Source organism: Lepisma saccharinum, chromosome 13 (genome assembly GCF_977018435.1).
Source record: "Lepisma saccharinum chromosome 13, izLepSacc3.1, whole genome shotgun sequence".
NCBI lineage: Eukaryota > Metazoa > Arthropoda > Insecta > Zygentoma > Lepismatidae > Lepisma > Lepisma saccharinum.
In genome coordinates, this window is record NC_139241.1 from 51097055 (window position 1) to 51103054 (window position 6000).

The window sequence follows — 6000 nt, forward strand, 5'->3', positions numbered from 1 at the left end:
ATATATATTTACATACATTTTTACTACACATGAATTCGTTCCCTGCTTATTATCATTTCCACTATTAAAGTTTTATCAATGGCCTGACCCTACCCGTCACCTACAAAAATTACTGGCGACGCCCATGTCTCATATCCGAGCAGTTCGTTGCCCATTTGCAGCCCCTTTGCCCCCTCTGGTGGGAGTTCCTACCTCGGTACTTTTCCGCTCCACCAGGAGGCGCTGATGAACAGCGGCGCTAATTGTTTGCTCAAACCAAAACTGCCAAGGGTTAATTGAAGCGACCTTGACTGTGTTAACACATCCGCACTTGACGGTTCGCTGAAACACCAACACGAGGTTTGCATTTGTAAAGGTCAGTGGTTGTCGAATTGCCTGTGGGAAAAAGTGTTAAATTTCTCCTTTGAGTTCCAAAGGGGTCATATTTTCCACAGGCGTTCTAATGACCCTGCATAGAGGGCCACATTCTGGGGACAAGCGTGAGGGTGAATCAAGGAACAAGGGAGTTTTGCCATTTCGTTAGATTGATGACTGAATTCAACTTTTTATTACTTCGCATTTGTGCCACTTTTGTCTAATCGCGAAGATGAATGGTGGATGATGATGATGATGAATGCTGATGGGATGGATAAAGGGACATTCACAAACATATTAAGACGATATAACACGTGTGGAAGGGAGATTGGCATTTGTGTGTCTTTGGAAAATGTTCACCTACAATGCTTTCCAAGGTGTACATTCGCACACACACCAGAGACAGACATGATCCTTCATTTTTATGTTCGTTTTCGATATTATCCTTATAGTCCAGCAGAATTAACTTGAGAGAAATGGCCGCTCTGTGAGTGATGCAACTGCGCTCGAATTGGCTAGAGCGGGGGATTTCCCGCTGTAACGGGCCAATAGAAACTCTAGAGCAGAGTTTGTAGAGTTTCCATTGGCCCGTTACAGCGGGAAGTCCCCCGCTCTAGCCAATTCGAGCGCAGTTGCATCACTCGCAGTGCGGCCATTTGTCTCAAGTTAATTCTGCTGGACTGTAGTGAAGCATATTTGAAGTCAAAACTAATTACTCTCCCTTCCGGTAATTGTTGGTGCAGCAATCACCCTGTTTCCAAATAATTGGACATCCTGGCAATAATCATTCTGCTATGCAGGATGTCGCCGGTCTCGACAAAAAAAAAAGCATCGGTGATTTCGCTGACCACGTGTAACCCAATGAAAAAGTAGCTTGGCTGGCCCTGTCCCTTCAAGGGCTGTTGCGCCATTGGTGTATATGCGAGAGTCCTCCATGTTTATTTTATTTTTGACACTCTTGCCTTTGGTATGAACGGACCTGGGTTTTATCCTCATCGTGAGGACACTCTTATCTGAAAAGTAGTAGTAACGGACTTATGTCTGGAAAGCCATTGCGATTCATTTGGCGGCTTATTTTACTTCGCTTTTCTTCTATTTTTGGCTAATCGCTATGAGGAGGATGAATGATGATGTGATGAAATCGATGGGACACACACACAGAACATGCAAGCCCAGGCCTGAATTCGAAACCGGCACCCTTGGCGTCCTCACAGGGTGGCAAGGGGGGGGGGGCAAATAACCCCCCTAATCATGGACGTCCGCAGATTTTATCCACGAAGGGACAAGCATGGTATTTTACCATGTGGCATATTACCCCGATAATAGTGTTGCCCCCTCAAAAAACACCTCTCGAGTTTGAAATTATCGCATTCCTGCATCCCCATTATAATGTAAATTATTATGACTGAAATCAAATTATACTTGTGAAAATGTACTTTTAGGTTGACATTCGTTTTCTAAGGGGGAAGATATGGCCATCCTTGCCCCCTTACAGACTTCCATGCCCCTATATATTTTTATATTTTCACCTAGAAATTTAGGATAGAGGAATCTTTTCGCCGTTATTGAACGATATCATACTCTTAAAGAAAATGAAGTATTTTGAAGCCGATGAAAGTTCAAAGCAACTACGGGGGAAGGGGATGGTGGTGCAAACAGAAGGGGCAAGAACGGCATTGGCCCCCAACCTTGGACGGAAATCAATTTTAGGGGGGCGAACATGGAAGTAAAGCAAGCAAGAATAGCTAAACAAACGGGTAAATGTTCACGTCTATCTTGCATTATTTATTCAGACGACCAAGAGCACCTGCATGGGGGGCATAGAGCTGGAATTGCCCCCTCGATTTCAAATTTTATAAACATTTCGCAAAATTTTCTTGCTCGCTTCGCTCGCAGTTTCTCCTTTTCTTGCAGTCTTGTCAACTTCTTGACGCCGAACATCTAAATGAAAAAAATTCTAAAGCGGAATAGCATGGCGCTTCATGAAATTTTTTGTGCCATATTAAATCAATATTGTTTTCATTTTGCAAAAATTTGGATCTGAAAATTTCCTTCCTCGCTTCGCTCGCAATTTGTTGTCTATAATGCATTGTAAATTACAAGGGAGAGAAATACTGCTGCTAAGCTGTTTGCATGAACAATTGTTCGGAGGAAACGGACCGCGCACATTTGAGAGACAATTTATATGATTTTTGCTGTTGGTTTGTTATGGGGCGGATGAATTGATTATGTATATATTGCCTATATGTGTATGTTGGGGAAGGGGTGTATATACACACACCCATCGAGGCAATAAAACTAAAAGAGGGAGATAAAATTAGGTTTTTCTTTCCCGACTAAACTTTCATCAAGGCTTTTGCCCCCCCCCCCCTCCTAATCAGAGGCTCTGCGACAGGAAAAACAGGAGATGCTGATCTGACTATGCTTCGTCCAATGAAGTGCCACTTTACAGTACTCGTAGATTGATCTACTACACGTAGAAAATTCAAAATTATATCCTGAGCACTCATGGAAATATTGCCATGGCGTTAAAGCACTAGGGGAAGGAGGGGACAATGTCCGTTAAGTTTCTTGCAACAGTCCTATTACAGAAACCGAGGAAAAGCCCATTTTCCGCAACCCAAGGCCAGAAACACAAAAATAGGTAATCGGACCTCCTACCCAGAGCAGAAAAACGGCCTTCTGCCTTGTGTCCTTTTGTTTACCTCAGAAACAATGACAAAACTATTGCGCAATATGCTGGCTTCTCCTTTTTTTTCCCTTGCTTTTTTATCTATCGTGGTTGCCATCTCTAGCGAAAGTCGCGAAATCTGGTTAACTTTTCTGGGTGCCGAAGAGGCAAGACCTGGCCATCTTTTTACGTGTCCCTTCATCAATTTCGTGTTATCACTCATCCTCATTGGCGCGACCAGCCAGAAGTGAAAGAAAAGCCATTTGGAACATTTCTTGAATGCACTCCTTGGCAACAACAGTCCTCGGCGGATTTTCGCTAAGTGACACGTACCAGCGTCTGTCCCTTCCCCGCTGTTACAGTCAAAGACTGAGAAAAGTACGTTGTACACTTAGTCCCGGGAGTCTCTGGAGCAAGGAAACCAAAACAAGTCTCTGCGCAAGTAGTAGCTCGAGAGGGCTCGGCCAATAAACGCGCGATATGGGAAGTGCGTTCAGTTTCCAGTAGTTTGCACCAGCGCTCACTCGCTTCCTCCCCTTTTCTACTGTTATGTGCGACCTTGCTCCACAGTTTCCCGAGACAGACTGTACTTGAGAAGGTCTATGAGGCGGAAATATTTTACTGGGAAGCTGTCAGCCTAATTAATCCCTAAATACAATGAGAAAAGTGCATATTTAGGCTCATTCATTTTCCTGGTATTTCTTATTTTCTGGTTGACCGTGTGCTTTCCGCCATCAGGGATCGAACCCGGGAACGCCAAAACACATGTTTATTTATCATGCAAAAGAAAATAACTCTATCCAACTTCATATCAAAGAAAAATGCCTATCACACTTGTCAGTTGCAGCCCCTCAAAATTTTCGCCACTTTTGCCCCCCGTTTTGGGACCCAATCGCCGCCAACGTGAATCATCTTAGTTCGAAAGGTAGCATCCACTAATATTATTTAAAAGACAGATTCAAATTAACCAACTATAAATTTACAGAAAGGTGGAAATATGTGGTCGCCATTTTTGACAATTTTTTTTCGAAGCTACAGGATAGAAATGAACTATTCCGATTTTTTTTAAAAAAAAGTGAGACATGAGCGATTGAAAAACACTATTTAAATTCAAACACGTATAAACAGTTATTCAATTTATAACAGCCAGCTGGACGTTTAAATATTCTTCATCGCGACCCTTTTAGTGGATTTCATACAGAGAACTAGCGATTTATGCTTTCTTGTAGATGGCAACACTGCTCATTTCATAGTTAAACTACGTTTTTACGTCAGTGTCACAGCAAATGGCGCAGTACAGTTCATCGTAGTTGTACACCCTTTTTCTTAAAGGTTCCGATGTCCTTCCAGGCGATAGTGAAAAAGAAAACAATGGAAAGATTGAGTTGAAGAACGACAGTTACTTGTCAAAGCGATAGCGTCGGCTCGGCAAAGTAATGACTACTCGTCAGGTTTTAAAATGGTGCTTTCGTTTCGCCATTGAGACGAAAGAATTCGTGGTCATTGCTATAAGCAGCTGTTTCGTCATCAACCTCCTTGTGTTATTTGCAGCTACACGGTTGAATTTATCATGGCTGTCTTGTGGTATTTATTAGAGGCGTGTGCAGGAGCCAGTTGAAGTTTAGGATTATTTCACGTTTCGTCTGTGGTGACACCTGTTGATCAACATACGCACTAAGCATGGAACACGCTCGTGTTAAATCAATCAAGTGGTCCAAATTAAATCAGATATGAATTTCCCTTCTCTAATTTGTGAAGAAACAATTTCCCGTTTTGCCTAAAATGGCGCGGGGGAATAGGAAACACAGGAGCGGAAAATAGAATTTTGAATCAGCAATCAGGAAGTTTTCAAGCATGATCCTAAAAATGTGAATTTATACATGCAAAAAGGAGAAAGAGGATGCAAAATAACAAACAAATAAGGGTTAAAAGAAGAAACATTAAGGAGAGAAAGAGTCAGATGGAGTGAGTGTAAAGCCTTATACGGTCACTGACACTTCTGGGTTGTAACAATCTCTTCATTTTCAATGGATACGACCCAGGAGTGTTCGTGACTGTACATATTTCAGTTTGCAGCACTACAAGTTGATTCGTGTATTACAGGCATAGAAGATAGAAACAGTGTGGAAAGAGAAAAGGAAAAAATAGAGAGAGGAGGAAGGAGAGACGGAAAGAGGAAAAGAGAAGAGAAAAAATAGTGAGACAGAACAATAGAGGAACAACACGATAGGAAAGAAATGGAGATATGAACTACAAAATATGAAAGGAAGTTAGAGTGGAACGGCGAGATAGAAAAATATAAGAAGGAAATGAAAAGAAAATGAAGGAATATAGACAAAGAGGCAATAGCGGAAAGAGTAAAATAGAGAAACATAGAGGTAGAGACAAAACGAAAACGAAGGAAATGGAAAAGACAAAAGATGAGAAACAACACACAGAGGGAGAGAGAGGGAGCAGTGGCGTGCCCAGGGTTTTCGAAAGGAAAGGGAAAAGAAACAGATAGAGAAACGGAGAGAGATGGAAACGAAACGAGAAAGAGAGATAGGGAGGAACGGAAAAGATTGATTTATTTGCATTATTTTACGTCGCCTCTTGTGCCACTTTCGGCTAATTTACAAAGATGGGGATGAGTGATGAAGTTGACACTCGCAAACATCCATGCCCAGGCCGGGATTCGAACCCGGGACCCCTGGTGTCGTACCGCGATGTGCTAACCACTTCGACACGGGGCTGGCAATGGAACGGAAAAGAGAGAGATGGCGAGAAACTGATAAAGTAGGGAGATAGAAAGAAATGGAAAGCTATAGAAGGGAGACAAGAACAGAGAGAGAGAGAGCGATAGACAGAAACGATCACACGTGGGGGGGGGGAGACGGATAAGACAAGAGTCAAGTCATAAATTTCCAATCAATCCTTACACCACCTCGCACATTTAATCTAATTCCTTGTCCTTTGCTTTGATAACAAAAAGACAT